Source organism: Tursiops truncatus, chromosome 1, assembly GCF_011762595.2.
Source record: "Tursiops truncatus isolate mTurTru1 chromosome 1, mTurTru1.mat.Y, whole genome shotgun sequence".
Taxonomy (NCBI): domain Eukaryota; kingdom Metazoa; phylum Chordata; class Mammalia; order Artiodactyla; family Delphinidae; genus Tursiops; species Tursiops truncatus.
Window position 1 is genome coordinate 179,636,347 of NC_047034.1, and position 23,986 is coordinate 179,660,332.

Consider the following 23,986-nt stretch of genomic DNA (forward strand, 5'->3'; position numbering starts at 1 on the left):
TCCCCAGAAAAAGGCTCATCGCTTATGGAGGTGGCCAGCCATGCACAGGTATGACTCGCTGTCACGGGGGGCCCTCTGGGGCTGCATCCTCATTCTGGATCATCCTGGAAGCTCAAAGCTTCCCGAAGGCTTGGCCCTAGATCGCTGAGGTCTTAAGAACAATGACACTGTATGAGTCGTCTGCTGCCACCTGACAAGGGTTGGAGGCTTACAGCAACAGATATTACTCACACAGTTTTGGAGTCAGGAATCCGGGACTGACTTGGCTGGGTGGTCTGGCTCAGGGTCTCTCCTGAGGCTGTGGGCAGGATGTCAGCTGAGGCCACCATCTCATCTCAATGCTCCTTGTCTTTGCTTTTTGCTGCACCGTGTGTCTTGTGGGATCTTAGTTCCCCAACCAGGGATTGAACTCAGGACCTGGGCAGTGAGACCGTGGAGTACTAGCCACTGGGCTGCCAGGGAATTCCCCTGAAGGCTCCTCTTCTTAGGTGTCTCCTGCACAAGGCTGTGCGCAGTGGGCCTCAGTTCTGTACTCCTTGGGTCTCTCAGGCCGAGGCAGTTTGCTTCTCCCAGAGCAAGGGATGGAGAGAGAGAAGCTGCCGTGTCTTTCTTTATTGGTCACAAAGACCAACCCTAATACGATGGAGTGGGTGAGGACCAAGAGGCGGGGCCGCTGGAGACCATCTTGAAGGTCACTCTGCTGTGACACCAGTTATGGACTGTTCCTCACCTTCACCCCGTCCCCACTTGCCCTGAGACCACAGGGATGTCGGCTCCTCCAGGGCAGGGGCTTTGGCTCTCCTGCTCACTGACGTGTCCCAGCAGCGCCAGGCACATGGCCGACGCTCCGTGAGCTCTGACTGAGGGACCGAGGAGGAGACGCTTACGGCACGTGGGTGTGACAGGCGTGTGAAGGGCGTTGGGTGATCTCCCCGGAAGCGTCAGGAACCAGGGCTAGGACTTAAGCAGCTGCTTCTCAAACTGATGTTACTTTGCATGTTGCTTCTCGAACCCCGTAAATCCCTTCTACCAAAGCCCTGAGGTATGGCTCTGACTGTGACACGGCATGAAACCACTGACCTTTATGGGCCCAAAGCCTGTGGGAGCCACGGCGGCCACAGGGTGCCTCAAGAAGAGACAGGAAGAGGTGTAACTGCTCAAAACCACACACATCCGGAAGAGCGCTTGTGTAACACCCCCTTCCGCTCTCTCCCAGAGGCCAGGAGCTCCGAGACAGGAGCCAACTCTTCTCCTGTGAGCAAGGTGGGTGGCAAAGAGCGAGAGCTGCTGAACCTGCGTGCACTTGGGGTGTCCGTTCTGCCTGTGGAGTCATCTTGGAGGACAAACAGAGAGGCCCAATTGCCGGAAGGGGCTGGAGGCCAACACTCACACTCCCAAACAGTACCACCCAGATCTCGCTCAGATTCAGAGGGAGCTCGGGGTGGGGAGAACGGGCAATCGTTACTGGGGGCTGGGGGTCACGGCCAGGACCCCCCCCCCCCCCGCCCCGCCCTGCTGCTCTTGGCCAGTGAGAACCTCAGTCTCTCCTCTAAACTCGTGAGGCCTGAGCCGGCGGGACGAGCGGCATGGAGACCCCTCCCCAACCCAACACTAAAAAGCACGGACCTCACGTGGTCAGACCACGGTGGAAACATCTGGACCAGCCACAGAGCCCACGGCAAGACTGCCCGACAGGGCGTCTGCTCACGCGTCTAACTGATGCCCCATTAAGAATTCCTTATAAAGATCACAGACTGGAAGTTTCAGTCTTTCCAAAGCAACCTTCAAGCACCTGTTCCCTGATACGAACGAGTCAACCAACACAGAGCCGTGGCTGGACGGCTCAAATTGAATTGATTCCACAGCAAAAAAAAAAATCAAATCCCAGCTCTCCCAAAGCAACGGTGGAAGGCCTTTCCCCTGGTACAGCCCCCCAAGATCCTCACCATGGCTGAGGCGCCTACTGGCTGGGCGCCTTCCGATCGAGGGGAAGCCTCGCTGTGGCTCCTGGTTACGTCAGGGCTGTGCACGGTGATGGTGGCGGGGGGAGAGGTGGCCTGCTGGGGTCAGCAGCTGAAGGCCCCCAGTCGTGGGGACAACCACCTCCCATCCCTGAGAGGAATGGAGGCTTGGCTCACGGGGTGGAGGGGCCTCGTCCCCTGGCCACGGCTCCCCCATCTCCATCTGCATCCCGGTGACCACAGGTGGAAGGGTGTGGTCACCGAAATCTGGCCAGAGGGGCCTCAGTGCTCTACAGACCACGTGAGCTGCAGCGGGTCAGGGCAAGACGCGGGAAACAGAAGCCCGCACGTGCTCCGGAATCTCCGTAATCTTCCCCGGGGGCCCAGGCCACAGGCTTCCCTGCGGTCATTCATTCAGCAAACGTTAGAGCTCTCCTGTCCCAGCCCGGGAAGCTCACAGCCTCCTCCCCGTGCGCCGCCCTGGTCTCCCGCGGTGACCACAGCCTGCACCAGTATCCTGCTGGGGCCCAGAGTGGAGAGGACAGCAAGGTCGGGGAGGGAAGCAGCAAGAAGCTGGGCTTTTCCGGGCCGGGAGGGAGCCCCTTAGGCATCAGGGAGCCCCCCTGCCCCCCCACCCACCCACGTGGTGAACATGGGCCGCCCTTCCCAGACAGAACTGCAGGGTGGGGAAGGGATTCAAGGGGTCCTCGGCCACCCTCCCCTTTGCATGCGGGATCTTAGCTCCCCAACCAAGGATCAGACATGCACCTCTCCCTCGTGCCCCATTGGAAGTGCGCAGTCTTAACTATTGGACCGCCAGGGAGGTCCTCGCTTTGTTTTCAAGGCGGGGACCCTCACTCCTTCCGCCTGTGAAACTACTTTGCACTCAGAGATGGGAACCCAGGCTGGGGGCTCCCGGGAGACAGCGGATGGGCAGGAACCTCTACCAGAGCCTGCTAGGGCCCCTTGACAGCTGTGCCCTCACCCCCCAAGGCTGGACAGCTGTGCCCTCACCCCCCAGGCTGGACAGCTGTGCCCTCACTCCCCAGGCTGGACGGAGGTGGCCCTGCCGCACTCTTGATCTCCGGGCAGCTCCTTGCCCCAGGGATGAAAGCAGAAGCCAGCAGCCCCGGAGGCAGAGCCGTGTCAGATGCCTCCTCTGAGTGCCACCTGCTGCGCCCCCCTCGCCCGCCACCCAGCAGTCACTGGGTCACGGGAGGCCTGCCGGTCCCCTTCAGGGAGGACGCCTGCAGCCTCTGTGCCAGCCAGCCACGTGGGCTCGGCCTGGGTCCAGCAGGGCGTCTACAGGGGTGGCTGCAGCCAGTCCTGCGGGGGCACAGGGCCTAGGGTGCTGCTGGCCTGATGAACCCAATCCCTGCAGAGGGAGCTGGGGTCCCATCCCCTCAAGCACAAAACCCATCCTGGGAAGCAGGGTCCCCGAAACGCCCTGGGTACCTGCTCCTGGGTCAGAACAGCCAGAGACAAGACCATCCTGGTGTGTACGAGGTGGAAGGTGAACACCGCAGGACCACGGGGCCGACCAGGAAGCCGGTGGCAGCGAGCGACAACGTGGGGGACGCTCAGCTAGCCAGGGCCCCGGCGAGACAGGGTGTGGCCTCTAGTCGCAGGCGTGCCCCGAGGAGGGCCCCAGACACCCCGGCCTTCCTGACAGTGCAGCAGCTGCCCTGGGCAGGCAGGGTGGGGGGAGCCCTTTCTGCGGGAGGGGGAGGGGACAGACACACAGCCACCAGCTAGTTCTGGGGATGTTACAGTTCCTGCTTATCGGCGCCGGCTCTGTGCCCGGGCTGGGCTACGCACCTTTTACCCACGTCCCCTCATTTGATTGTCCCCCCAGTCCTGGGGGGGTTACTGCTGCTCCCCCCACTCCATCGATGATGACCCTGAGAGTCAGAGGTCAGGCCTATGGCTAGGATTTGAACCCAGGGCTGGGCCGATTCCAGAGCTGTGCTCTGAGGTGAGCACTGCTAGGATGCCCCCAACTGGACGGTGAGCCCGGGGCAGGGCTGTGTCCCTCACTCATGTCCCATTCCCAGTCCCGCCACCGCGCCGGGACATAGCAGGTGGAAGCAGATGACGCGGTGGTGGGGGGGCCTGGGAGGATGGGTGAGGGGGGGCTCCCTCCTCCCTGGGGAGGAGGTTTTACCCACAGTTCCAGGGAGTGGGGTGGGCACGGGGCTCTGAGGCTGCAGTGGGAGTAGCCGCCGTGGGCCCCCGGCGGGGTTAAGACACAGATGGGGCGGTGGGGAAAAGAAAGAGGAGAGAGAAGGGAGAAGTAAACAGTTTGGGGCGCTCTGGAACATCTCATAAGTGATTGAAGACAGCAGCTGTCGGGGGGTGAGCAGGAGGGGGCCGGAGAGCCAAGGGACAACGGAAAAAGAGAGGCCCTGTGGGGGGGGGTCGGGAGGAGAGTCCCCACGGCTGACCCCCCGCACACAGCCCTTGCTGTCTTTAACCTTCTCAGACGAGGGCACTTTTATACACGGCAATCAAGGCCCATGAATACTAAATGCCACCCAAGGCCACAGGCCCATCAGCGGCAGAGCTGGAACGGGAACCAGGTACGTCTGGCTCCAGATTGGGACTCTTTCCTCCACCTGCCCTGGAGCCCCCTTGGGCCTGACTCTGGACAGGTACCCTCTGCTGCCCACCAGCACGGAGGAGACCCTGTGGGTCCACAAGGCACACTTAACTCACTGCTCTTACACACCTCCAGGCAGCAGGTAGAAGTTGGACATTTCAAACTAATGCCTGTAACTTCGCGAGCTGCTTGGCGCTGTTGGTCACCGTGAGTCAGGTCTCAAATCGCCACTTCACTCCTGGCCCCTAAGAGTAAATCGTATTTCTTCAAGTATCTGCCAACGCTTTTTCAAGAAGTTCCTTTGGACTGGGAGGGCAGGCAACCACTAAATGCTGGGCTGTGAAGTTAGGGATACTTCATTTGGACGAGGGGCAGCTTCTCTTCTGCGTGGACGCATCTGAGCCATAGATTTAAGCTGGATCAATAAACATGACAGACAGAGCTGCTGAGTGGCCCAACTGCCGCCCACATGCCCCACCTCCTGAATCATCTTCCAGCTAGTGTGGCCTGGGACACGGTCTATCAGCAGGGTCCTGGGGTGGGGGGAGGGGCATCCAGGGAATTTTGCTTTCCTCGTGGAAAGGGACAGAATCTTCTGGAATGTTCTTCATGGAGGAGTCTGTCTCCATTTTCAGCAGAAGGAGTGGTGCGGGTGGAGGTCTCTCAGGCTGGATCGGGGGCAGGAGGTGGTACCTCAGAGGCCTGTGTGGGGTGACCCGCAGCAAGTAGTCTTGTACTGTCCCCCCAGCTCGACCACAGAACACGATCGCATGCCAGGCTGGTCTTGAGACCACTTAAAGTTACCTCCTGGTAAGTGCGGACCTCATAGGGATTCTAGCTGTTTCCACAACTTACGGAGGAAGTTCTGAACAGATCTGCCTCAAGGTAACTCACATTCCTTTGGGCCGGGACCTGTCCCGGAGTGTAGGCGGAGGACTGGGTTCGTGCATCCTAGACACTCCCAGTGTGCGGAGCAGAGAGCGGGGTCCAGGGCTCCAGAGACACACAGCTCCCTCTGCAAAACCCCCATGGGGAACTCTAAGCAAGTGAGGCCTCTGGGGATGACCGAAGTGATGAAACATGTCCTTTATCATGTTGATTTTTTTTTTTTTTTTTTTTTTTGCGGTACGCGGGCCTCTCACTGTTGTGGCCTCTCCCGTTGCGGAGCACAGGCTCCGGACGCGCAGGCTCAGTGGCCATGGCTCACGGGCCCAGCCGCTCATGTGGGATGAGGGATCCCATGTGGGCATGTGGGATCCTCCCGGACCGGGGCTCGAACCCGCGTCCACTGCATCGGCAGGCGGACTCTCAACCACTGCGCCACCAGGGAAGCCCTTTCATGTTGATTTTAAATCAGCATCCTTGTAACTTCTACCCACAGGGCCCACCTCTGTTCCCCGGCCTGGGAACTAAGGATGGTTTTCACGTTTTTTAAGTGGTTGGAAGAAAAACAAAAGAAGAATATTTCACGGGACGTAAAAATTATAAAAAATTCAAATTTCAGTGTCATCAATACTGCTTCACTGGTACAGAGCCATGCTCATGTACTGTTGGGCCTCCATAACAAACGCCACAGATGGGGGGGGGGAGGACTTCAATAACAGACATTTTTCTCAAAGTTCTAGAGGGTGGAAGTCCGAGATCCAGGTGCTGGCAGATTCAGTGCCTGTGAGCACTTCTTCCTGGCTTGAGGACGGCCACCTTCTCCCCGTGTCCTCACAGGCACAGAACGAGCTTGCTCTGGTCTCTTCCTCTTCTTATAAAGGCACCAACCCATCCCGGGACCCCACCCTCAGGACCTCATCTAAACCCAATCACCTCCCAAAGGCAAACGGCATCCCACTGGGAGTTAGGGCTTCAACATATGAATTTTGGGGGACACAAACATTCGGGCCAGAACACTTATTCACGTATCGGCCACGACTGCTTTCACGCCACGTGGCAGCACTGAGGAGCTGGGATAGAGGCTGCACTGCCTGAAAGGCTAAAACAATTATTCTCTGACCCTCTGTAGAAAAGGTTTGCGGATCCCTGTTCTAGGAGTTACCGCGGCCTCTAGGCTTCACCTCCGTCCTGGAGCAACAGGGGCTTCAGGCATACAGTCTCTGGAGCAACAGACCTCTGCTGCTGGACCCCGCCTCTGCCCCCGTGAGCCCACACCTGTTTCCTGGGCCCAAGTGTCGGCCGTTGCCTCTCTTCGAGTGGTGCCTCAGTTAAGTGAGGTCACTGCACGGAGCACTCTGCCTGGGCCCCATGTGCACTCTTGGTCACTGTCATCCTGTTCATCTCCTGCATTCAGGTGTAGCTTGCGTGGTTTGGTGACTTTCAAGCCAACCCTGGGATTCCGTTGAGAGTTTTCAGCGTATGAGATCACAACCTCCTCTCCGGGGACTGGACAGTAATCCAGTTTAATAACTGATAGCCAGAAGCAGACCCATTTCAAAGGCGGCGTGATCTGTAACATTTTGCAGCCCCGTTCAAAACCTCGCTTGGGGAGGGGGGGAGGCAAACGCAGGAGGTGTGTTTGTCAACGCTGGTGCCTGGACGGGCCACACGTCACATTCTGGGGGGATTCACCATTGGTGGGCGCTCAGCTCCGAGTCCTGCAGTGCCCACCCTGGTCACGTCATGGGTGAGGGGTCTCCTGGAGCCTTCGTAGAAATGCAAACCTTCATGGTTGAAAAGCTCCTTTTTTTTTTTTCCCTGGGGAACACCTCCCGGGTGACATGTTATGCAAATTTTCCAAGTGTCCCAGACAGGCCATGTGCAAAAGCGTAATCAAATCCACAACGTGGCTCTGTGGTCCGTCCCAAGGATCCTCTCTCTCCCAGTGGTGTGGAGGTTTCAAAGGGCTCCACAGTGACTCATGGAAGCCGAGTGGCCCTGAGGACATCGCAGGAAAGGGGACCCCCAAGAGGGCTTCTCTAATCCTGCCCAGCGAGGTCCCACCTGCTCTTCCCCCTCAGATGTCTGGGGAACAGAGCAGGGAGGGTGGCCCGCAGGTGGGGCCCGGGGGTTTCCTGCGGCTGTTAACCTGCGGGGGGTCTGAGGTTAATCACGTGACTCAAACGTGCCTGCCCCAACGATGTTGCCTGCACAAGAGAAAGCTAGTTACTGTGGAATCTTATTATTACTTAAAAAAATCTCTAAAGCCCCGCATCAACACCAGCAAACCAAACCACCACCAGACAAACCCCCCCATCACTGGTAGATGTCTTTGATGGATAGGATACCTCCCTAGGATGCTGGAGCACCTGATGAAAGGTATCTCTGGTGGGGACCGCAAACCTCTGGTGGGTGCAGCCAGGGGCCGGGGGTGGATATGTGGGCTTTGGGAGTCTCTGCCACGTGCAAACAGCCACAGACAATTTGTGAATGAAAGGGTGTGGCTGTGTTCCAGTAAAACTCTGTTGAGCAAAACAGGTCGTGGGCTGGACTTGGCCCTCAGGCCATAGTTTGCAGAACTTTGATCTCTGACATTAAAAAAAGGTGACATCCACTGAAATTAAGACAAAAGTGTGGGTCCTTATGATGTCCACAGCACTCACAGCTCTGCTCTGTCCTTTCGTGGGGACACTCCCGTCAGGAAGGGGACCCCCTCAGGTCCAAGATGACTCCCATGCTGCCTGCTGGCTGAGCCCCTGACCCCGTTGCTCAGCGGGGGTGCTGGGAGGGAGAAGGCACAGAGGTCCCATGTGCCCTGAATCCTCATTCACCTGCTAGTCATTCTGACTTATCGGACCGCAGGCCTGATTAATCTGCTCCTAGTAAACATGTAAAGCCGCCCTCCCAGCCGCTCGCTGGGGACAGCTGGCCACGGTCGCAGGCTGCCTGCCGCCGCTGACGCCATACTATTTTTGGTTACTCGTTCCGTCTCATTTATTTTTGATACGAGTTGCACATACAGACTGTATGTTCTCTTTCTTGCTCCTGCACTGAGATGAAATAAGCATAGTATTTTTAAACCCAGCTCGTGGGGCCTCAGCGCAGCACCTGGAAAGCCCCGTCCAAGGTGGGCCGCCTGGCCTCAGGCTGCGGCCCACAGCCTTGCCTTACCCTCCTGGACACGGTGACCCATCAGTCCTGGGGAGACACTGGGCCTTCAGGGTCCTGCAATGACACTGGGCTTTCAATGGCTGGGGGTCCAGGACATCTGAGTGCCCTCTGAGTGGCAGGGAGGGACGAGGCACCAGACACCCACCTGAGCAGCATCTCTGGCCTCATCCCTGGGTGGGGACCAGTCCAAGCTGCTGGTGACTGAGTGCAGAGGTGTGATGTGCTGGGATAAAGGCTTTCACGTGCACTCACTCGCTTAGCCTTCATCCCATACCCTGTGAAGTTGGTACTGCTTATTACCAACCACTGGTGATGGCTGGGGAAACGGAGGCTCAGAGCGGTTCCGTTGGCCTGGCCATGCCCCCGCGCAGCCCTGAGAGTCCCTCCTCTGAACCACAGCCCTGTGCTGCCACGGGCAGAGAGGGAACAACCAAAGGCCTCCTCCCAACAGGGGTGAGACAACCGTGCTCTCCAGGATGAGAGTGGCTGGGATGGGGGGTGGGCAAAGGCAGGGGGGCGTCTCCTTAAGAGACCAGCAACGATGCAGGTGCGAGCCGGGGAGGCCTGGGCCAGGGTGGGCTGGCAGCTGCTGGAGCCGGGAGGTGGAGACCAAAGGCCGGCTGGCGGGTGGATGTGGGGTGCTGGGGGAAGACAGGGGAGCAGGGTGACCCCCCCAGCTCCTGACATGGGGGAAGTGGTGGGTGCAGCAGGTTGGGGGAGCCTGGAGCCTGGTGGCGCTGCGTCCAGTCCGAGGGGCCTGTGGGACACCCACGTGGGGGGCTGGGGTTTTCCTCCGGGCTCCTCCCCTCTCTCCTGCCACAGAGCCCTGGCAGGTGCCGTCCCTCTGCCCGGGACGCTCTTCCTTTGTGTCCCTGCTCAGATGTCACTTCTCCAGAGAGGTCGTTCTGGAAAGCCCTCTCCAATGTCCTGTCCATCACAGCAGCACGTGCATTTCCTGCAGAGCTTGTATCCCAACCTGTGGTGACTCCACCCGGCTGTCCCCCTGACCAGATGGTGAGCTCAGAGGGCAGCCACTGGGTTGGTCTCATTCCCTGCGGAATCCCTCGTGCCGGGACGGGGCGATTGCTGAACGCACGCAGGCAAGTCACGCCTGCTCTGCATGGCTCGCGTGCTCCTTCCTGCAGCTCAGCACCTCCTCCACGGGGTTTCACGGTGGGAGGGTGCAGTTCGCAGAGGCCCAGGTCAGGATCTCAGGCCATCACTGGACTGACAGGCTCTACCAGGTCTGGAGTCCCCAACCAGGATGATCCCTGGTTCATAACACAAGGACAGAGCCAGGCATCTCAAGGGCATGTGTGCACGGGCAGAGAGCACGTGTACATGCATGTGTGAACATGCACATACACTCACACACCACCTTTACCATCTCCATGACCTTCACCTCCATGACCTTCACCTCCATCACTTCTACTATCTCTAGCACCTCCACAACCTCCACTTCTATCATGCCCTCCACCTTCACCCCAGGCTGGCTCTTCTTCCCCCAAGCGCTGCTGCTTTGGAGTCTTCCCCCCCGAACGACCCTCTGAGCTTCAGTTCTCACCTCCATGCCCACGAGCCCCACGGCTGCACCATCAGCACCCCCAGCCTGAGCCCCAGTTTCAGACTCTGTTGGCCGCATCCACATAGCTGCCCCTGGAACACTCCCTCTCCTGCCCATCTCCACTGCCAGCCTCGGGTCGACCACCTGTCACCAGAGTCCCATTCCTCTTTCTCCACCGCAGATCCATCAGGCCACGCCTTCACTGGCTGCCCAAGGCCTTCAGCCTCAGGCCCAGTACCTGGGCTTGGTCTGCAGAACCATTCCCAGCCAGGCCTGACTACTTTTACAGGCTGCTTCCCGCACGCCTGCCTGCCTCTTTTCCCACACACCTGGCCTCGGGCACGCCTGTCTGCCTCGTTCCCTCATGCTCCTGTACCTGTGGCAGCCCCTGCCCTTGCTCCTTCTGTGCCCCACCCTGGGGCGGGTGCCGTGTCTCCCCATCCGCTGGGGACGTCACCAACCTCAGGGACTAATGCAGTGGTTGCTTCCCCGTCCTGCACGGGTCACCCCACACTATTTGCAGTGGTTACCCCCGGGGCGGCAATAGCGGGGAGGGTGTCGGCACGTTCCATGACTAACACCTCTACCGTCCGAATCTTCTGAACTACTCCGCTAAAGCCCTAAGAAGCAAAGAGCTGGGGCAGGTCTACTCGACTCCAAAGCCAACACTCTTAACGCCCCCTCATGCCATTTTGTCCCAGGCTCCCATGATGATTTCTGGAGAAGAATGCTCCCTGCCGCTTTCTGGTTTAAATCTTTGACACTCGAATGCCAGCCCAGCCTCTGGGCACCCTCATCCCCAGTAAAACCTCCCCCTCTTGCCTAAATCCAACTGGGGGACACATGGGGCTGAGGTCCCCCACCCCACCCCGGCTTTTCTACCTCTTTTATTCACCGGAGCAGGGACGAGGAAGGACTCGTCAATTTGCCCTCAGAACGTGAATAACCCTGGACCAGGCATTCCACCTGTGAACAGGGGAATGGGGATGATCGGAGGGGGAGGGGCAGGCAAAACACCCTCCAATTCCCAGAAAACAAGCCGGTGGCTCATTCTGGAATCCCCAAGACAGGGATTTTCAAAGTCTGTGTGTCCTGGTCACACCTGAGATAGTTCTCGAATCTAATATTTATCTACTTATTTTTCCAGCTATCTTTGAATTATGACAAGTAATGCTGGCTTTCCCTTACTTGCAGGAATGGCAAGTTTCATTTCAAAATAAGCTTATTTAAGAAAAAAGTTTAACCAGCTGAAAGAGAAATGCAAACTCTGAAACACGTCTGGCTGTGTGCACATATGACTCAGAGCATCAGATGAAAGGCCAAGGACTGGAGTGTGGAAATACTTGCCAAAGACAGAGAGACAGACAGACAGAGATAGAGAGACAGAAGCATCTGAGTGCAGGAGGGGGAGTGCTTCCTGAAACCCACAGCCTCAGAGTCTCCTCCCCAGAAATCCCAGGAGAAGGCATGTAGGCTCCACCGCAGAACCACAGGGCAAAAGTGAGTTCCAGGTGGTCATGCAGTTCTTTCTTTTCTTTAAAACTAATTTTCCTCCCCTTTTGTGAAAGCATGTCAGAGTTCCTCCAATTACAGGAAGTTTATCAAGAGAATCTAGGGAGAGACCAGAACCCTGGCAGGATGTAGCGTTCCAGGCCAGCCCCGGAGAGCAGCTCTGATGAGGGTCTGGGTGGGCGGACGTGCCTCGGAAAGGGGGTGTGTGTATGCACGCACACGCACACAGCCCACAGGTGTGCATACATGCACGCACACGCACGCACGCACACACAGGCCCACTCTACCCATCGGCCAAGCAGCCCGAGGTCTGCGGCCGCTCGTGTTCCCCAGGAGATGCTGGGGAAGGCCTCTCCTCCCTCAGGCTGGAAGCTCCGCCCCAGGTCAGGCCAGAAGGGTGGCCGGAGCTTCCCATGTGTGGGAGGACTTGCAAGCTCACGGCCCGCGTGCCAGGTGGTTGCAGGCCAGCCCCGGGGAGCCTCCCGCTGCTCCGAAAAGCAGATGCTCCACAGAGCAGGTGAAGATGAAGGACCCAGGATCCCCCCCCGGGTACGGGGGGTGGTGGCTAGAAGGACTTGAGAGCCATCTGGGCGACCCAAACGTCCAGCCAGAGCACATCTCAGACACGACTCAGAGAGTGTGTCCCATACCTTTGGGGTAGGCTGAGGGGCTGTGCCCGCCCCTCCCTCCCCTTGGATGAAGCGCACCCAGGGGTGCTTTTCCTCCCTCTGGGGCCTGGCTGTGCCCACTTCCTGCCTCAGTGGATGCTCCCAGAGCCATGGGCGGGGCTGTCTCCCTGGGAGGAGCCGGGCCCCCATCAAGGCAACAGGCATCTCCTCACCCAGCGCCCCAGGCCTGAATGCCCCACGTGCACCAGCCCCTCTGTGGAGGCTGAGGGTCAGGGGGCCACACACAGCGTGAGAACTGGCTGGGGGTGTGCCGTGGGACGGAGCTGTGTCGCCCACACTCCACAGCCCCAGCTCTCTTTTCACGCCGAGGGCGTTTCTCGCCTGTTCTGGTATCTGGACCTTGTCCCTCAGAGGGGAGAGGTTCTTAAAGATAAAGAACAGCGGAACCAGAGCGACCTGTCCCCAGTGCTGACCAGTGTCAGGGGGACAAGGGGGGCTTCCTGCTGCAGGATCGGGACTCGGCTGACTGCCCGTGAGGGCCTTTCCCTTACGAAACCCAAGCCCTGTCCTTCACGCCAAATAGAAGACAAGCTGCAGGTCTTAATGGCCCACCTCTAGGATTCCCTCCCCACTGGCGCCGGTGAGGGGGTCCGGGTGAGGCAGCGGCTCCCGGCCCCCCACACTCACCAGCTCCCTGGGGGGCGGTCGTGCAATCCCAGAGGACTCCAGGCAGCACCCACGGGCGGCACTGAGTCCCGGACACCCTGCGGTCAGCATGCCTGCGGCATCTCCAGCCCCTTGGCCGCGGCTGCAGTGCCGCGAGTACCTGGCTGGGGCGTCAGAGACAGAACCTCTGCATCCGCCTCTGAGCGTGATAACCAATGAGCCGAGGGACTGCGGGAGGGGGAGGGGAGGGGGAGGTTCGAGCACGCGCTTCCCCTCCCCCTTAAGTGGTCCTGGTTTTCCCCACTCCTTGGCGGGCATCCGCAGTAAGAGGGACAGAGAAATGCCGCATCTCCTATCAGAGCCGGACCGAGGTCTTTTGAACTGAGCCACGGCGGGAAGAAAACACAGAGTTTGGGGGGCGGGGGCGGGGAGGAAGAAGCACCCCTTGCCAGGGATTAGGGCTGTGACCCCGTGACGATTCAAAGCCTGACTCGGCAGCTGACACAGGAGGGAGCAGAGACGGCCCAGCTCTCGGCAGATGGCACATGGAGGGAGCAGCTCCAAGCTGCTTCCTTTGGCCCGGGCAGGGGGGTGGGTTTTAACCGCTTACCCCCCAGGCTGGGAGCAGGAGGGAGAGGCCGGCACCCTGGTGTCCCCCAGACAGGCAGCCTCAGAGCCCGTCTCTCTAGTCCAAGAGGACACGTTGGCGCCCTCTTGTGCCACCAAGCAGTCCCTGGACACTCGGCCCTCCCCCAGGGCTGGTGGGGTCTCTTCCTCTCTGGAGCCTTGGACAGGCCACACCCCGAGGGGCCCTCCAAGCAGGGTGCCGGGCAGGGAGGACCTGGGGAGCCTGGGTGTTCCCATCTTGCCCGCTGCTACGAGTTTCTGCAGTAACACTGGGGGGCTGGTGGTGGGCCATGGGCACGGGGGCCACCTACTTCTGGCCAGCCCCGTGCAGGGGCCTCTGGTCACCGTGTCCAGCCAGGCCCCTCCCCTGTAGACGGCACAGCGCCTGGCACAGCACAAGGCTGACTGTCTGCAGCTGATCCCCCAAACGCCGCGTGATCGCGTACACGGTGGTGCGGGACCCCTGGGCTTTACGGGCATTTCAGCGGTGACCCTTAGAAGAAGTTGAGCGACAGACCTAAAGGCTGTAGCACAAGCCCGTCCCTCCCCGGGGGAGGCACAGGCTGGCATCCTGAAAACGGGGTCCTATCTGAGCACCTCCCACCTGCCCTCGATGGGACACGCCGCGCTGTCTCACCTGCTCACCCACAGGTGAGCTCCATGAAGCCTCCCCAGGCTGCTGGGCCCACCACTCTGAGGCCAGGAAGGGGGCTCTGCCCTCTAAGTACGCTGGCAGGTATGGCCGGGGTGACCCCATACTGGACCCCACTCCTCACTGTGGGCCCCGGCTCCGGGTGTAACTGCTGGCTTTCCAGAGAGGGGGTCCGACTCGACCCAGCTCGACCCCAGGTCCACACCCCATACTCCCACTCTTACCCCTTAGCCAGTAACACCCAACATGCAGTTCCTGCCAAGGGGGAAGAATCAGCAGACCAGAAAGAAAGCCATAGGAGCTTCTGGAGGGGACCCTGGGGGTGGTGGTGGGGAATCAATGGCGGAAACCTGCTGTGGTGGCTCAAATTGTGCCCCCCGCACCCCAAACATATGTCAGAGTCCTGGTCCCTGGTATTAGTGAACAGGACCTTACGAGGCAAAAGGGTCTTTGCAGATGTAATTAAGGTCGGGTCATCCTGGATCGGGGTGGACCCTACATCCAATGACAGGTTTCCCTAAAAGAGGAAAAGACACAGATGCAGGGAAGGAGGCATCGTGATGGAGGCAGAGACTGGGGTGATGTGTCCCCCTTTGCTGGGGGGGGCCTGTGTCCCCAGCCCTGGTTCAGTTCCACACCTTGAGGGGAGCGGCAGTTTGCAGGGAAATTTCTGCAGCCCTCGTTGCATTAGCATTTGTGAACAGGCTCCTGGGGCCCTCCCCACTCCCCAGGGGACTGTAAGAATAAATAACAAATGATTTCAAAGCGGATCACGCTGCTGGTACCACACGACAGAGGCATGAAAGATTAATATCTTGCCCATGCAGCACTACGCTAGCGATTGGAAAGCCAGCTTTATTCCACCTCATCCATTAAAGGCTCTGCTGAATTAAAAGAGATGCAAAAGAAAGCCATCAGGCACTGTGCCTTTGCAATCATATAATTAACAGGAAAAAAAATGCGTTTTTAAATGAAAGTACTCATTGCAGGTGAGGTTGCGAAGAAGATACTCCAGTGAGACGTTGCTGCTTCGGGGATGCGTGGCACAATCTTTTGGGAAAGTAATTGGGCAATAGATCCATAGCTTGGGATCCAGAAATCCTACTTATATAATGTAACCTAACCGTCCAAGAGAGGAAATAAACTTAGAGGCCCACCCGTGTTCAAGACAGCATTATTGGGAAGAGTGAAAAGATGCTAAATTCCAAAGGAGATCATGTTTCAGTGAATTTCGGGGAAAACAATAGGCTATAACTCGGTCACTCGCAGTGACGTCTCCCTGTTTGGGAAAGTCTCCGGCAGTGATGTGAGTCAGGGAAGAGGGGAGTCCCACGATTCTGCAGGCGGGAGGGGAAAGCATACAGGAGAGTGGGGAGGGGTCCCGCCTCCCAACCGCACTCTTCCTGCCTCAGACTCAGCGACCCCCTTCTGGTGGGAGGGTCTGTGTAAATGAGGCAGGGAAAGAAAGGATCCAGCGGGGCTCTGCCAGCACTGAGCTGAGGGCTGGGCCGGACCTTTATGCGGTTTCCTCTTACCAGGAATCCTGGCGACCCCAGCCCAGGGGCGAGGCCAAGTGTGAGCATCCACCCCGTTAACAAGGCGACATGGGGCCCAGGGTCCTCTGCTGGCTGTGTGACCTGAGGTCAAGCATGGAAGCTGTTCTCACCCACGAAGCACCTACTCCTGGGGTGGCTGGAGGGTTAAGAGTAAATGCTTGTAAGGTTTAAGCAAGAGCCTGACAGAGCAGATCCCAGACCAATGGCGGCTGCTGATACAAATAATGATAGGACAGCAGTTATCCTACCCCTCCTCACACCCGCCATCAACGTCATCACTGTTGCCATGACCAGCATGATCGTTGCCCTCATCATCACCACCATCACCATCACCATCACCACCACCACCAGCATCACCACCACCACCAGCATCATATGAACCGCCTGCCTCCTTCCTGCTGTGGGGCAAAGGCTTTCAGCCGTCCAGCCTCCTTCCTGGAGGTCCCCTGCTCCCATGGAAACCTGCTCACAGGACCATGGCCTCCTCTGCCTGCCGCTTGGGACCACTCAATCTGGATGCCCTGGGACGGCTTCTGCAGTTAGAAGGAATTAACTTCGCATAATTAAGTGGCTCTGCTATAAACACATGAACGTGGCTGCTGGGCACTGAGCACGCAGTCTGTTCGGGGAGGCTGCCGGGCTGCAGGACACAGCCCATCTGTCCAGATGCCAGGTGGCTGGGAGCCTGTGGCCGCCAGCCTACGATGCCCGCCCCCGCACCGGAGCTGCCTCAGCACACAGGCTCTGAGCACCGGGCTGTGTCTTGCCCTCAGCTGCAGGGGTGCATCCTCGCTGACTGCCATCTTTGGCTGGGTGCCAGGCCGCAGAGGCCACGGCTGCTCTGCCCTCCCTGGGGCATTGCCTGTTGTTCAGAGTGTGGCAGGATTGTGCCCTGGGGATAAGATACTTTGCGGAGAATCTGTCAGTGGGGTGGCCAGCCTGGGGGAGATGGAATAAGGGAGCCCACGGTGGGGACGGCCACTGCCTGCTTCCAGGGAGCCCAGGCTTGGTCCCACGGCTTCAGCTCAAGGATCCAAAGCTCACCAGGTAGCTCCTCCAAGCAGGGCCTCTGAAGGTTCCTGGGCTGGACGAGTGGACCGAAGGGGAGGCGGGAGACCTGTCCTGCCTGCAGGCAGCACCAGGGCCGGTGCTAGGACTTCAGTCCTGGAGTGGAGCCTCACACAGAAAGGATGAGTGGAGGATTGCCAGGACGGTAACATCACCTCTTCACAGCTCCGAGCCCTTGACATCAATGCTGTGAGGGGATGGGGGGCAAGGGCAGCCGTCCGACGCTTGCGAAGCGCTGGCTCAAAGGACCGTGGGCTCTTGGAAGTTGGGGAAATCAGCCTGGGTCAGGCTAGTGTTCCTCGGGCCTAAAGGGAGGGTGACAGGCCTAGTGGTCCTGCCTCTGCACCAGCAGTATTCACCCACATGTACAGGGAAATGAGCATCCCTCCAGAGGACCAAGCATGGGCCGTCTGGCTTAGGAAGTGGGGAGGCCTGGGTTGGGGGATGCGGGAGCACCCCGAAAATGGTCTGATGTACGGAGGAGGTCCCAGGGAGGATGTGGCACAAGGTTTGGTTCTTGCCCAGGGGTTTCCCTTCTCTGATCATCCCGAGTCAGGTGGTAGCCACTAGCCTGTCGGCCAGGGTGCGCCATCCGTTCCCAGCTCCGCAGAGGGCGGCTCCAGCTTGCCGGGGTGGGTGGGCCTTACACGAGCTGTTTCCTACCCTGTTCTACCTTCTGGGAGAGTCCACCGTTCCTGATCGTTGCTGAGAGGCTGCTTCTGCCACGCACCTGCCCAAGGGCTGAGCTGGGGGTACAGAGGTGACGGGACAGACGCACCCCGTCCTTATGGGGCACACGCTCTAGGAGGGACCGGATGTCAGCAGCAAAGACCATCCTGGAGTGTTGCTCAGAGAGACCTACAGGATGTTGGTGAGGGCTGCTCAGGGGGTGAACACAGGCTGGCAGTCAGAGAGCTGCGTGGTGGCCCCAAGCTGCCAGCAAGTATGATTCCTCCCCGAGCCCCAGTTTCCCTCTCCTCAAGACAGGCTGGACCACATGCGTCAAAGAGTAAGAAGCCTGAAGGGACTTTCCTGAGGACTGTTGGCTGGAGGCGCCCAGGGGCCCCAGCCCCACAGTAATGAATGAAATAAAGCCCCGTAGTACTTCAAATGCCCGCTGGCTTGGGGGCTGCTATAGAGACCAGGGGTTCTGCCTGAACCTGGGAGCAAGTGTCCTCTCGTCCCCCCAAGGGATTGGGGAAGGGTCCCCTGAGCTGTGCCCTCTCCCCCTGAACTGGGGCCCTTTTTGTTTTCAGAGCTTTGGGTGACTGTTTGGGGCTGCACCTGCTGCCGCCTCGCCTGCTGTCCGCAAAGGCTGCTACCCAGGGGCCCACGTGGCTGTACCATGGGTCCTCACCAGGGCCTCCCAGCAGGTGGCTGGGAGCCTCCAGCAGTTCCCCACGGTTACCATGGTTACCAGGCTGGGGGAGGGTGGGGAGAAACCCTGTCCTCCGCATCCCTCCCAGTGGTACCCCAGTGGGCTTTGTCAGAACCTTCCAGCCCTGGGTGAGGCAGAGAGTGAGGGCCCAGCTGGGCACACAGGCTCCGTGTGTGTTTTAGGGGGAGCTGTGGTAATCACGGTAGCTGGAGCAGCTCAGGGCTCCCGAGGGAACCACGGGCACGGGACAGGGCTGGGGGCCTTGAGGGACCTGGGCAGCTTCCTTTCCCCCGTTCTGGATGCGTGACCCAGCTTAGCCCCACAGAGGAGCCTCATCTGTCCCTTTGCTCCTGCCAAGGAGGTGGGATTGCAAATTCCAACACAACATCGTCCCCTTTCTGCACGGACACAGGTGCTCTGACTCCCAGCAGCAGGGGATGCCTCCCCGTTTACACCCTCCTGTGTCCTGGTCAGGATACATCTTTCTTCTAAAGATGAGCAGCCCCTGAGATCTCTCCTCACTTAGCCCAGCGTCCCTCTCCTGAGGTCCCCCCAATACCCCAGGCCATCTCTCACCTTCTGGCACAGCTCTTCCTGCCCAGAAGACCGCCCTGTCCCTTCTCCCTCTGTCACCCAACACAGAGCCACACCGGCTCCAGCCCCGCTTCCTCCCTTCCCGACCACGTGGGATGCACACTGCCCCGTCCTGCCTGCTGGGCCTGCAGACAATTCCGTTTTCGCCCGAGTGGCACCTCCGTGGGCTGGAGCCCGTGTCTCCTCCCCCACCGACTGTGGGCCCTGAGGGCAGTGGCCTCGTCTACCCCCCTGCTTCTCGGGTCAGTGAAGGAAGGGGTGACGTGCAGCATGGCCACACCTGCACAAAGCCAGAGCAGGAGCAGGGTCGCTCCTACAATCAACCACCGTCCCTCGAGTTGCGACATCAGGCCCAGGGCAGCCGATGAGTCTCATCTGAACAGGCTCTTTATTTAGGACGTGGGTCCACATTTACCCATAGGAGCTGTCCCACGAGCCGTCAGAGGCCTTTCCCAAACCCATCCTTCGGGATGAGGAGGGAGTATGGCAGCATTCCCAGTAGCATCCCTGGAGCCTCTGATGTGTCCTGGGCAGGACGTGGGCAGGTATAAGCAGGGAGGCGTCCCCAGCGCCTGTGCCCCTACAGAAAGGGAGCGATGTTTTGCTGGGATTTGCAATCCCTATTCCGGGCATCCCATGATCTTGGCAAGAGCAAAGGGACAGTGATGGCTCCGGGCAGCCTAAGCTGGGTGACAAAAAACCTTCTCCTCAGTGAGAGGCAAAGGCAACGCTCCCCAGGGGGGTGAGGGAGCCACTGAGCAGAGGTGGGGGCTCGCGAGAGGGGGAGGGGAGATGCCACAGGTTCAGTCCCAAGTGACAGGCTGGTTCCCGGGAGGGATGCCCACTTCCGTCACACGGGGCAGGTGCTCAGAGAGTCAGCATCCTGACCAAAGCTCATTCCAGGAGCACTGGGGCACCACTAACACCAGCATCTCCCCACCCCCCGCAGGATTAAAGCTCGATTTGGGATCCGAAGCTGACAAAAGCGTAGCAGGTCGCCCAGTAGCACAGGGGCTTCCTACGTTCCACAGTGTTGAAGAAGCCCCAGGAAGGCTTGCTCATCAGAGCTTCCAACGATCAAGGCGTGTTTCCTTGGGTGCTGCTTTACGAAGTGGAAATGGGAAAGTTTATGACAGACTGGGGAGTGTTTCTCAAAGCGTGGACTTGGAACCCTGGGCCAGTGGCTGCTGAGCTGCACCAGGACCCACAGGGGCTGTTTTCAGGCACTGCCCCCTGGGACTCCGATGTGTGCCCCGGGGCTCAGGACTGCCTGGCACCACTGGGGCCACTGCAGTCTCCGCATTCTTATCCTCTGCAGCTGCATCATATGCAGAGCCGCCCATGAAGCTGGAAGGATGAGCCCCGCAGTTCACAGGGGACCCCAGAAGTGTCCCCATAAGGGCAGGACACAGAATCACGCACCATGGAGACTGAGGAGGCGGCCGATGGACCCGGTTAACCAGAAAACTGACTTTTCTTCCCACCCACCTGCTAACCCCGGGAGCACGCCCCCTCTCGCCTCCCTTCCTTCTTTCACTGTCACATTTCTCAAGGACCATTTAGGCAGCAGAGTGCAAAGGTCGGGGGGCAGGCGTTGGCACCCGACAGCTGGGGTTCAGATCTTGACTCCTCGATAGTGCCCTGTGGCCTGAGGATAGGCACCTCGGCTTTCAGTGACTGTTTCTGCACCAGTAAAATGCGGGCAACGGCAGCTCCTTGAATTGAAGGAGTGGACACAGAACAGGGCAAAGACGTGGCATGTGCACCTGTTATGGGGGGGCAGCTGTTGCCTCCCCTCTTGGCAGAGACTGTGGCCCCAGCAGCGTGGGGCCCACCTGATGCAGCGGACACCTGCCCCCACCTTCTGTCTCCCTCTCTGACTGGGCTCCAGGATAACCCAGGGTTTCCTCCTGTCTTGACCTTCACCTTCCCTCTCAAATCCTGCACTCACGGCCACTCCCTGGGCTCCGTCTTCTGCCCCCTTTACTCCTGGCCCCACCTCCTGGGTGACCTTGTCCACTGCCAAGGCTGTGAGTGGTGGGGGGCTGGCAATCACCTCTGGCTTGAACCCCGTTTGAACCCATGGCTGTCCCTCTCGATGCCCACAGCCATGACTGGCCGAGGCAAAGACCTTGGACCCAACGAGGCAGGGTCAGCAGGATGTAGCCCGAGCAGACCCAGCGATGAAAAGGGGACCTGGGGCTCCCCTTACTGCCCGCATCTCACTGCCACCCGGCTCCACAGCAGCTTTGCTGTGATGCTCTCCTGCCTACTCATTCTACTCATCTGCTCGAGACACACTTACGGGGTCCCACTCTGTGCGCAATGCTGGGCCTACAGCAGCACACAACACAGATAACGGTCTCTCTTTAGGATGACACGCGATCTCCCCTGCCATCACACATGGTCCACACCCCACACTGCAGACACATCTGCCTCCTTCATCCCGGTGTGGACATGTCACTGCTGGCTCCAAAACCCCCAGGGGTCTGACGGCTGGTCTCCCAGATCTCAGTTCCTGCTCCCCCTCAACGACTCCCATATTCACGCCCCACCTGTGCTGCCCCTGGGCCTCGGCCACTGTCCAAACCCCTGGTCCTCCCTCCGGGGCCTGGCCTGTGCAGGGCTCTCTCCAGGCAGTCCTTTCCCAGTTTTGCTATCACAACCCTGTCTTCTTTCAGGGTCTGGGTCAAGTATCAAGCCCGCCTGCCCCCCATCTCTCCTCTATCAGCAGAGGCTTCTCTGATGGTTCCTGGTCTGTGGTTGGGTTAGGCGGGTCTTGCTCACCTTTGGCCTTTCAAATGTCTGCCGCAGAGGGCTTTCCCATCGGCGGTAGTTATAGGTTTGAAACAATGCTTAAATTCTAATTTACTTTTTAATGCGTGGATTCTTTAGAATTTCCTTGTGCTAGTTATTTCTGAGTCTTCTCCATCCACAAGGGGCAGGAAGGGCACTGTTTCCAGAGAGACCCTGCCACCGCAGAGCACTCGGGAAGGCAAGGCTCCCGGGCAGATTTCTAGCTCCTTCTGCCCTGGGCTGTATTTGACAGCGTGTGGACATCAGGTTGCAGTTCACTCTGAGAGATCGTAAAGCTGCTGAAGGATGGAAAATGAAAACATGCTGTGCTGCAGAGGGTGGGCGTGCCTGGGGTGGGGCTCTGCAGCCCCCACGGGCTACTGTACAGGGCGGTAGGCGGGCAGACGGATGCCCCGCAGGCTTGCGCACCCGGCCCTCCAGGAGGCCTGGGGTTGGGAGGACAGGGCAAGCCGTGTCCCTCCACTCACTGGGAGGCCATGATCTGCAGAGACAGCAACAGGCTCCCCCCAACCCCCTTCCTCCACGAAAGCCGCCAGCTGGGTTCTCCCAGGCTGTTCCCCAGGAGCACCCAGCCCCTCTGAGGAGCCCCACGTGGGCTCATGAAATGACTCAGAAGGGGACCCCTGGGCTCCAGGTAGAGCGAAGGTTTGCGCTCAGTCTATGACTGGACACAGAGGCTGGGAAGCTGACGGAGTGCCCGCCCCGTGCCAGGGACTGTCCATATGCCTCTACTTGCCTCATTTCACCAATCCCGAAAAAGGGAGACACAAGTACAGGGCCAAGCGGCTGGGAGAGTAAGAACCGGACATTGAGAGAGCTAGTTCTCCACTGGGGGCCACGGGCCAAGACCCCAGACAGAGGGCCCTGCGGACGAGACCCAGTGTCTACGGGACCCAAGAAGTCGCTCGCTTACTGGGGAAACTAGCACGACGACGAACGGTTTGCCGGTTCGTTTTGAAGCCAGGGCAGGGATCTGAGCAGGAGAAGCATACACTTGGCTTTCAACCGTTGAGCTGGATGGCGGCTCTCAGCCACTCAGCAGCTGGAGCTCAAGATCAAGACCACGTTAGGCGGGGAAAACCCCCGAAGAGGGCTCAGGACCCTGGTGGGGAAAAGCTCCCTGCCGGGTCTGCAGCACAGGTGTGAGGCTGAGGGACCGTCCCCAGCCCATCTCCGCTCTTCCCCCTTTCCCAGTCCTAGTTAATCTGTACCCTGTGTGGCATTAAGACAGTCAGTTCTGCAAGAGCCTGTGTGCCGGAGCTAGAGGGAGGAGAGGCTGACTGCAACGAGGAAGTTCAAGGGAGGCAGGCAGGTGCCAGGGATGTGGGTGAAATAGGATGAGGCGCACATACAAGCCTGTGGATACCGGGTCTCCAGGGCTGACCACCTGGCCACTTGGTGGAGTAGGGGGTGACCTCCTGAGACCCTGTCCTCTGTGCTATGAGTTAGAAAGCGTGCGGGTGCAGGGCACACTTCAGCTGGGGGGGCCGGGCCCAGAGTGCATCCCTCAGTGTAGAGGGAGAGGAAGGCTAGCCCCGTTTTAGCCCCGCGGGATGTGGCAAAGGGTAAGAAGACCCAGCATCTGCTCAAGGCCACTCGGACAGGGAGACTCATGTTCTCGCCAAGCGCAGGCCGGAGAGAAAGCTTGAAGCGCCCCCCGCCCCCACCCAGTGACCCGATGACCTGTTGGGTGATGTTCCCACCTGGCCCCTTGTGTGTTTTCTCCTGGGGAGGCCCTGTCCCTTTTTCTCCTCTGTACTGGCTGAGCCAAGGACCGCATTTCCTCCGAGTCACCCCAAAGAAAGGGGGGGCACGCTGTGGGTGGAGGGCTGAGCATGCTGGACTTCCCATCATGAGAAAGGCAGCTTCCACGTCCCTTGGGAGCTGGGATTGACCCTGACCCTCCTGCACTTTGGAGGGGACGCATCTCTGGGGCGTAAGGATTTCCTGCACTTGCTGATGGGCTGGAGGGGGCCTGGTGCAGTGGGAACAGAATCCAGGAGGCCGGGTCCCTCTCAGCACCGCTCTGTGTCTGTTTCCCATCCAGGCTAAGCAGCCCCCCTCGCAGGGCTGTTCAGGGTTATTTACAAGGACCCGCGGCGAAGCAAGGTCGAGGTACAGAGGCCCTCTTCTTCCCTTTCATCTCACCCGGCGGCTCGGCCCCTTGCCATCTCTTTGATGACATCTTTGGAACCACAGGGCCCTGGCTCTGAGGAACTGCCAGGCCGGGCAGGACGCTGTCACCGAGAACTCTCTGTGGTTGGTAGCATCTCCCACCCCTGACAGCCCCAGTGACTCAGACGCAGC

General features: G+C 59.2%; 1 protein-coding gene across 4 annotated transcripts in view; it reads right to left on the minus strand.

Annotated features, from left to right (window-relative positions):
- Window positions 1–23,986, minus strand: part of KCNAB2 (potassium voltage-gated channel subfamily A regulatory beta subunit 2) — a 97,174-nt gene that overhangs the window by 70,331 nt on the left and 2,857 nt on the right. Inside the window, exon 1 of one of the 4 annotated variants that reach the window (XM_033844234.2) lies at window positions 3,417–3,609. The exons of 2 other annotated variants lie outside the window; for them this stretch is intronic. The gene's annotated coding sequence lies outside the window, so the exon portion shown is untranslated. Of the gene's footprint in view, window positions 1–1,946; window positions 2,043–3,416; window positions 3,610–23,986 lie in introns of those variants that run through there. One more of the 4 variants, XM_033844249.1, reaches the window with a different exon arrangement.